General features: G+C 42.5%; 1 non-coding gene across 1 annotated transcript; it reads right to left on the bottom strand.

The window, feature by feature from the left end:
• Positions 1 to 9,630: 9,630 nt before the first annotated feature.
• On the bottom strand, positions 9,631 to 9,702 carry TRNAW-CCA (transfer RNA tryptophan (anticodon CCA)). The gene has a single exon. It is a non-coding gene; the product is annotated as a tRNA-Trp (tRNA).
• Between the last annotated feature and the right edge of the window lie 294 nt (positions 9,703 to 9,996).

Genomic DNA, 9,996 nt, shown 5'->3' on the forward strand with positions numbered 1-9,996 from the left:
GCTGTATATTGTCACCCTGCTTGTTTAACTTACATACAGAGTACATCATGTAAGATGCTGAGCTGGATGAAGCACAAGCTGGAATCAAGATTACTGGGAGAAATATCAATAACCTCAGATATGCAGATGACACCACACCTATGGCAGAAAGCAAAGAACAACTAAAGAGCCTCTCAATGAAAGTGAAAGAGGAGAGTGAAAAACTTGACTTAAAACTAAACATTCAGAAAACTAAGATCGTGGCATCTGGTCCCATCACTTCATGGCAAATAGATGGGGAAACAGTGGAAACAGTGACAGACTTTATTTTTTTGGGCTCCAAAATCACTGCAGATTGTCGCTGCAGCCATGAAATTAAAAGACGCTTAGTCCTTGGAAGAAAAGTTATGACCAACCTAGACAGCACATTAAAAAGCAGAGACATTACCTTGCCAACAAAGGTTCATCTAGTCAGGTCTATGGTTTTTCCAATAGTCATGTGTGGATGTAAGAGTTGGACTATAAACTGAGTGCTGAAGAATTGGTGTTTTTGAACTGTGGTGTTGGAGAAGACTCTTGAGAGTCCCTTGGACTGCAAGGAGATCCAACCAATCCATCCTAAAGGAAATCAATTCTGAATATTCATTGGAAGGACTGATGCTGAAGCTGAAACTCCATTACTTTAGCCACCTGATACAAAGAGCTGACTCCTTTGAAAAGACCCTGATGCTAGGAAAGATTGAAGGTGGGAGGAGAAGGGGACGACAGAGGATGAGATGTTTGGATGGTATCACCGACTCAGTGGACATGAGTTTAAACTCCAGGAGTTGGTGATGGACAGGGAAGCCTGATGTGCTGCAGTCCATGGGTTCTGGACATGACTGAGTGACTGAACTGAACTGAACTGCACTAATCAAAGGTTTGTAGTAACCCTGGACCTAGCAACCTATTGGTGCCATTTTCCAAATACCATCGGCACACTTCCTGTCTCTATGTCACATTTTGATAATTGTTGCAATATTTTACATTTTTTCATTATGATCATACTTAAGGTGATCTGTGATCAGTGACCTTTGTTACTATTGCAAAAATTTCAAAAATTCCTAAAGTCTCAGATGATGGTTAGCATTTTTTTAAAACAATACTTTTAATTAAGTTATGTACTTTTTTAGACACACTACTGTTGTACAGATAACAGTCTATGGTATAGAATAAGCATCATTTTTTTATGTACTGGGAAACAAAAAAAATTCATGTGACTTGCTTTATTGCAATATTTGCTTTATTTTAGTGGTCTGGAACCAAACCAAAAATATCTCAGAAATATGCCTGTAAATACTACTTAAATAGTAACTACTGTGCAGCAATTCAAGTTTTGCCTTTTGGAACTTCCTAGAGTTTTTTCTCTTAATATTTTTGACCCAAGGTTGGTTGAATGTGTGGCTACCGAGGGCCAACAGTATACTGCTGAAAAGAATGTAAATCAATAAAAACACCAAAATTTTGTTTTATTTTTAAAAATGTATTTAATTGAAGAATAGTTCATTTACAATGTTTTGTTAATTTCTGCTGTACAGGAAAGTGATTCAGTTATACATATGTATATATTCTTTTTCAAATTCCTTTCAGTTATGGCTTATTGCTCAGTTGGTAAAGAATCTGCCTATAGTGCAGGAGACCCTGGTTCGATTTCTGGGTTGGCAAGGTCCCCTGGAGAAAGAAATGGCAAACCACTCCAGTATCCTTGCCTGGAAAATCCCATGGACAGAGGAGCCTGGTGGGCTGCAGTCCGTGGGGTCACAAAGAGTCGAGCATGACTGAGTGACTAACACTTCACTTTCACTTTCATTGAATATAGTTCCCTGTACTATACGGTACTCCTTTGTTGTTTATCCATTCTATATATAATCATTTGCATCTACTAATCCCCAATTCCTAAACCATCCCACCCGCCCTTGGCAACAAATCTATTTTCTATGTTTTTGAGTCTGTTTATTTTGCATAGATAAGTTCTTTAGTGTCATATTTTAGATTCCACACATAAGTGATATCACATGGTATCTGCTTTTTTTCTTTCTGGTTTACTTCACTTAGTATGATAATCTCTGCTGCTGCTGCTGCTAAGTCGCTTCAGTTGTGTCTGACTCTGTGAGACCCCATAGACGGCAGCCCACTAGGCTTCCCCGTCCCTGGGATTTTCCAGGCAAGAACACTGGAGTGGGTTGCCATTTCTTTCTCCAATGCATGAAAGTGAAAAGTGAAAGTGAAGTCCCTCAGTCGTGTCCGACTCTTCACAATCCCATGGACTGCAGCCCACCAGGCTCCTCCATCCATGGGATTTTCCAGGCAAGGGTACTGGAGTGGGGTGCCATCGCTTTCTCCAATGATAATCTCTAGGTCTTCCCATGTTGCTGCAAATGGCATTATTTCATTCTTTTCATGGCTGAGTAGTATTCCATTGTAGTGTATATACACACCACATCTTCTTTATCCACTCGTCTGTGATGGACATTTAGGTTGTTTCCATGTTTTGGCTACTGTGAATAGTGCTGCTGTGAACAGAGGGGTGCATGGATCTTTTCGAATTATATTTTTGTCTAGATATACACCCAGGAGGGGGATTGCTGGATCATATGGCAAATCTATTTTTAATTTTTGAGGAATTTCCATATTGTTTTCCATAGTGGCTGCACAAATTTATGTTCCCAACAACAGTGGAGGGCTTCCTTGATAGCTCAGATGGTAAAGAATCCGCCTGCAATGCAGGAGACCCTGGTTTGATTCCTGGGTGGGGAAGATCCCCTGGAGAAGGGATAGGCTACCCACTCCGGTATTCTTGGGCTTCCCTTGTGGCTCAGCTGATAAAGAATCCACTTGCAATGCGGGAGGGCTGGGTTCGATCCTTGGGTTGGGAAGATCCCCTGGAGAAGGGAAAGGCTACCCACTCCTGTATTCTGGCCTGGAGAATTCCATGGACTGTATCATCCATGGGGTTGCAAAAGAGTCGAACACGACTGAGCAGCTTTCACTTCACAACAACAGTGGAGGAGGGTTCCCTTTTTTAATACCCTCTCCAGCATTCATATCTGTAGACTTTTTAATGATGGCTATTCGGATGTTGGCAATTTGATCTCTGGCTCCTCTGCCTTTTTTAAAACCAGCTTGAACATCAGCAAGTTCACGGTTCACATACTGCTGAAGCTTGGCTTGGAGAATTTTGAGCATTACTTTACTAGCGTGTGAGATGAATGCAATTGTGCGGTAGTTTGAGCATTCTTTGGCATTGACTTTCTTTGGGATTGGAATGAAAACTGACCTTTTCCAGTCCTGTGGCCACTGCTGAGTTTTCCAAATTTACTGGCATATTGAGTGCAGCACTTTCACAGCATCATCTTTCAGGATTTGGAATAGCTCAACTGGAATTCCATCACCTCCACTAGCTTTGTTCGTAGTCATGCTTTCTAAGGCCCACTTGACTTCACATTCCAGGATGTCTGGCTCTAGGTCAGTGATCACACCATCGTGATTATCTGGGTCGTGAAGATCTTTTTTGTACAGTTCTTCTGTGTATTCTTGCCATCTCTTCTTAATATCTTCTGCTTCTGTTAGGTCCATACCATTTCTGTCCTTTATCGAGCTCATCTTTGCATGAAATGTTCCTTTGGTATCTCTGATTTTCTTGAAGAGATCCCTAGTCTTTCCCATTCTGTTGTTTTCCTCTATTTCTTTGCATTGATCGCTGAGAAAGGCTTTCTTATCTCTTCTTGCTATTCTTTGGAACTCTGCATTCAGATGTTTATATCTTTCCTTTTCTCCTTTGCTTTTTGCTTCTCTTCTTTTCACAGCTATTTGTTAGGCCTCCCCAGACAGCCATTTTGCTTTTTTGCAGCTGGTTTTAGAAAAGGCAGAAGAACCAGAGATCAAATTGCCAACATCTGCTGGATCATGGAAAAAGCAAGAGAGTTCCAGAAAAACATCTATTTCTGCTTTATTGACTATGCCAAAGCCTTTGACTCTGTGGATCACAATAAACTGTGGAAAATTCTGAAAGAGGTGGGAATACCAGAACACCTGATCTGCCTCTTGAGAAATTTGTATGCATGTCAGGAAGCAACAGTTAGAACTGGACATGGAACAACAGACTGGTTCCAAATAGGAAAAGGAGTTCGTCAAGGCTGTATATGGTCACCCTGTTTATTTAACTTATATGCAGAGTACATCATGAGAAACGCTGGACTGGAAGAAGCACAAGCTGGAATCAAGATTGCCGGGAGAAATATCAATAACCTCAGATATGCAGATGACACCATCCTTATGGCAGAAAGTGAAGAGGAACTGAAAAGCCTCTTGATGAAAGTGCAAGTGGAGAGTGAAAAAGTTGGCTTAAAGCTCAACATTAAGAAAACGAAGATCATGGCATCCGGTCCCATCACTTCATGGGAAATAGATGGGGAAACAGTGGAAACAGTGTCAGACTTTATTTTTCTGGGCTCCAAAATCACTGCAGATGGTGACTGCAGCCACGAAATTAAAAGACGCTTACTCCTTGGAAGGAAAGTCATGACCAACCTAGATAGTATATTCAAAAGCAGAGACATTACTTTGCCAACAAAGGTCCGTCTAGTCAAGGCTATGGTTTTTCCTGTGGTCATGTATGGATGTGAGAGTTGGACTGTGAAGAAGGCTGAGCGAGGAAGAATTGATGCTTTTGAACTGTGGTGTTGGAGAAGACTCTTGAGAGTCCCTTGGACTGCAAGGAGATCCAACCAATCCATTCTGAAGGAGATCAGCCCTGGGATTTCTTTGGAAGGAATGATGCTAAAGCTGAAACTCCAGTACTTTGGCCACCTCATGAGAAGAGTTGACTCATTGGAAAAGACTCTCATGCCAGGACGGATTGGGGGCAGGAGGAGAAGGGGACAACAGAGGATGAGATGGCTGGATGGCATCACTGACTCGATGGACGTGAATCTGGGTGAACTCCGGAAGTTGGTGATGGACAGGGAGGCCTGGCATGCTGCGATTCATGGGGATGCAAAGAGTCGGACATGACTGAGTGACTGATCTGATCTGATCTGATTCTGACTGGTGTGAGGTGGTACCTCACTGCACCTTTGATTTGCATTTCTCTCTTTTAATTGAAGTATAGTTGGTATGCAATGTTGCACCAGTCTTTGCTATACAGCAAAGTGAGTCTAAGTTTTATACATATAGGTATTCTTTTCTAATATTCTTTCCCATTATGGTTTATCACAGGATATTGCATATAGTTCCCAGTGCTATACAGTAGAACCTCATTATTTATCCATTCTATATATAATAGTTTACATCTGCTAGTCCTAAACTCCCTGTCCTTCCCTCTCCCACCCCTCCCCCTTGGCAACTACAGGTCTGTTCTGTGTCTGTGAGTCTGTTTCTGTTTTGTAGGCAGGCTCATCTGTGCCGTATATTAGATTCCACATATAAGTGATGTCATATGGTATTGGTCTTTCTGTTTCTGACTTCCTTCACTTATTATGATAATCTCTAGTTGCATCCATGTTGCTGCAAGTAGCATTATTTTGTTCTTTTTTATGGCTGAGTAGTATTGCATTGTAACATCATTAGCCATTAGGGAAATGCAAATCAAAACCATAATGAGATACATTTTATACCTACTAGGATGGTTATACTAAGACAAATAACATCAAGTGCTGACAAGGATGTGGAGAAATTAGAACACTCATACGCTGCTGGTGGAATGTAAAATGATGCAGACAATTTGGAAAACAATACATCAGTGGACTGTAACCCACCTGGCTCCTCCATCCATGGAATTTTCTAGGCAAGAGTACTGGAGTGGGTTGCCATTTACTTCTCTAGGGGATCTTCCCGATCCGGGGATTGAACCTGGGTCTCCCACACTGTGGGCAGACGCTTTATGGTCTGAGCCACCAGGGAATCCCATACATCAGTTCCACAGAAGGTTAAACATAGAGTTACTCTATGATCCAGCCATTCCACTCCCAGGTGTATATCCAAGAAAAATAAAAACATATTTGTACAGAAATGTTCACAGCAGCATTACTTATAATAGTTAAAAAGTTGGAACAACACAAATGTCCACCAAATGACAAACTGATAAAATGTAGCATATCCATATAATAGAATATTATTTGATGATATAAAGGGATGAATTATTGACATTTGCTATAACACGGATGAGACTTTAAAAAAATAGGCTAAGTGAGAGAATCCAGTCACAATAGACCACATATTTTATAATTCTGTTTATATGAAATGCCCAGAATTGACAAATCTATAGAGACAGAGTTGATGCCTAAGGCTGGGGTTGGGGCGGGGTTGGAGATGGGGAATGATTGCTAACGGGCACAAGTCTTCTTCTCAGGATAAGAGGCCCTCAAATTGATGATGGTGACAGTTGCACAATTCTGTGTATGCTAAAAACCACCAAACTGCATACTTTAAATGGGCAAATTTAAATTCATATGGTACATGAATTACATCTTAATAGAACTGTAAAAAATACATATGTGTAAAGTGTATACTAATAGAATAAATGTTCATAAAATGTGTGAATAATTCGAGATTGTGTTTTGTAAACTATGATTATAATTATTTGGAAAAGAGATAAAAAACTGACACATTCTGCCAAAAGATGCACTGAAGTGTTAATGAAGGTTGCCTTTGGATTGTTGAACTATGGTTGGTAGCTTCTTACCCCTTTTGATGAGCAGGTTTTACTTTTATAATAAGGGTAACTTAAAAAAAAAAATGAAGAGTTCTTATTTCCAAAACAGTCCTTGGGTAGAATCATTATTAAATACTGCCAAACACAAAACAATCGTAGACAGTTTCAGCTGTCATTCTTCAGAAAGTAGTCTGATTGCGGCCAAATGATGTTTTCCATCCTCTCTCCTACCTCTGGTTCTTCTACCTCTCAGGCCCATAAAAGAAAATCATTTAGAAAGTCCTGAGCCAGTAAAAGCCAAAAATGTGCTGGCAGCTTCCTGTCCTGGAGGTGAGGGCCCAACAAATGCTATCCGAGGCTTCTGATAGTGAAAGTGAGGGAGGGAGGCATTTGTCCCAGCGGAGGGCAGGAGTTTCGGCCCATGCCAGGTACAAGAAGTTTTATTTATTCCTGGTGCACACACTCTCTGCTTATCTCTACTGAGGAAACCAGCTTTTCCTTCTCACCTCCCAAGAGGAGGAGCCAGTGCTGGCTCGTGTCCCTGGACAGGGTTACACTTTCCAGCTGGCCCCTCTCCAGGCAGCCAGTTGTCCATCTCTATCTTAGAGGAACAGCTTTGACAAAGACCTTGGCCCTGTTTGGAAATTCCCTTTCCTTTGCTCTCCCAAACAAAATTAATTTGAAACGGTTGAGTTCATCTGACACTTTTTCCTCTAAGGAGCATGCGTTCATGTGAGAGGGAAGGTCTCCTGGAGACAGTGTCCAGGCTGTCTGCTTGGAGTCCACGTCCCTCTCCAGTGCTGAGCATCTGCAGCGCATTCAGAGGCATGCACCTGGGATGAAAAGGGACCTGGGGGCCAGGTTTCCAGGGAATGGCTGGAAGATCTAGGGCTGCTCAGCATGGAGAAGAGAAAACTCAGGGAGCTCCTGAGGGGTATCTCAATGAGCTGTTACCATGAGAAAGGTTTATTTTGGAATATCTCAGAGAAAACTGAAACTGATGTGGAGAAGTTGCAAGGAGGAAAGTTGCCTTAACAGAAAGAAATTATAATAACTAGAATTTCCAAACAAGCAACAGGTTCTGTAGTAGAGGAGGCAAGATTAATCCCATGTAATAAGTTTGTTTCAGGCATCATCATCATCAAGTCTGGAGAACGAAACATCTTTTTCAACTGTTATGTGGTGGTTATTAGGTGCTAGACACTGTTCTAAGGACTTTACATTCATAATTCCTGGAATAGTTACAGTAACTCTCTGAAATAATGTATTATTATCTCCAATTTACAGATAAGGAAAAATAGGCTCAGAGAGGTTTGATAATTTGCCCAGGGCCACACTGTGACTCAAATCCAGTTAGTCTGACTCCAAAGTCCATGCTCTTAACTATTATAGTGAAGTCCTAGTGGCTCAGATGGTAAAGGATCTGCCTGCAATGCAGGAGACCTGAGTTCAATCCTTGGATCAGGAAGATCCCCTGAAGAAGGGAATGGCAACCCACCACAGTAATTTTGCCTGAAGAATTCTATGGACAGAGGAGCCTGGTAGGCTACAGTCCATGGGGTTGTAAAGAGTCAGTGAAGACTGAGTGACTGACACTTTCACTTCATTTCACATTTATATGAATACCCCAAAATATCACTGCAGTCGAATTATGGGAGTTTGTTTCCCTTACCAAGAGGTGCCTGGGTCATTTCCAGGTGTCCCCATGGAGTAGCTTTTGTTATTGTTTGGATGCTAAGTTGTGTCCCCTCTTTGTGATACCCCTGGACTGCAGCATGCCAGGTTCCTCTGTCCTCCACTATCTCCCGGAAGTTTGCTCAAAATCACGTCCATTGAGTCAGTGACGCCATCCAACCATCTCATCCTCTGTCACCCCCTTCTCCTTTTGCCTTCAGCCTTTCACAGTATCAGGGTCTTATGAGTTGGCTCTTCGCATCAGGGGGCCAAAGTATTGCCCACAACCTACGTATATGGTGCAGGCACATGTCCTGTACTGTGGTTTGCCTCTTGGTGACACCTCAGCTCTCAACACTGTTTAGGCAGCCTTTCTGCTGCTTCTGCCGGCTGTACTAATTGTGAGAACACCAATGTCAGTGCTGGGGAGCTTCCTCACAATATGCCCTAGTTCTTAAGACTCAGCATCCCTGTGTGTTACTGGGTCTTGAGAGTTACAGAGAATGGTCCCACCTCTCTGCCACAGTTTGTCTTCTGAGTCCCCAAGAAACACTAGTTTTGGCCAGAGTCGTCTATATCTCAACAAGTTGTCTCTCTCAGCTACTGGCCCTCATCTTCTTGGTTATAGGATTTCAGAGAAGTCCAGCCGTTGGAGCTGGGTCATACAGTGTCCTGTCCCTCCTTGTCATCTTTGCTTCTCTCTCAACTGTCTGCTGTCATTTGAGCAAGCAAAACAAAACTCTCTTTTCCCCTAGCCACAAAACAGTGCCTCTGTGCACCAGCTGAAGAGGTCCTCCCAAGAAATGTCACCTAGCTTCTCCCAAGGCCCTGCCTAGCCAGAAGGACCGGTGGTACCTGTGAACAGAAGTGGGAAGGTTGTTGGTCAGGAGAGCAGGTGGAAGGGATGCTGGACCAAGCTGGAGGCCAGAAAGAAAGGTAAGGGCTTGTCGGCTCTCAAGGGTTAGAACCTTAAGTTGCAAACAGTTTGATAGAAATGGAATTGGTCACCCCTTTTTCTCAAATAGCCCCTCTGAGTTTGTTTGGAGAACAGTAAGCTATGTTTCACTTACGGAAGGTGAAGAGTGAAGTAACTGGCTATTTCATGCAGCTCACCTGTATGTGAGGAAGCTGGGATGAAAGTTTATTGTTGAGTGAGTGAGTGAAGTCGCTCAGTCACGTCCGACTCTTTGTGACCCCGTGGACTGTAGCATACCAGGCTTCTCCGTCCATGGGATTCTCCAGGCAAAAATACTGGAGTGGGTTACCATTTCCTTCTCCAGGGGATCTTCCCAACCCAGGGATCGAACCTGGGTCTCCTGCATTGGAGGCAGACGCTTTAACCTCTGAGCCACCAGAGAAGCCCAAAAGTTTATTGTTGGGGAGCAACTAAACTGTTTCCTTCAGGGAGAATTTCTGAGATGAACTTCCTGTATTTGTAGTCTAGTCTCTCTCACACTCTGGGTAAATGTAGCAAGGACTCATTTAATTTTTAACATTTCCATATTATCCAAGAGATCTTCTTATTGTCTTTTATGGGTAATGTGAGGGTTTGGGATGTTCAAATTCTCTGAAGGTTCTGTGGTAGCATTTGGCTGAAAGAGGGGAGAGAAGATTGGGAAAAGAGTGAAGCATGTGTTGCCGTAGATTATGGA

Source organism: Bos grunniens, chromosome 3 (assembly GCF_055505025.1).
Source record: "Bos grunniens cultivar Pamir isolate PY7600 chromosome 3, Bosgru_T2T1.0, whole genome shotgun sequence".
NCBI lineage: Eukaryota > Metazoa > Chordata > Mammalia > Artiodactyla > Bovidae > Bos > Bos grunniens.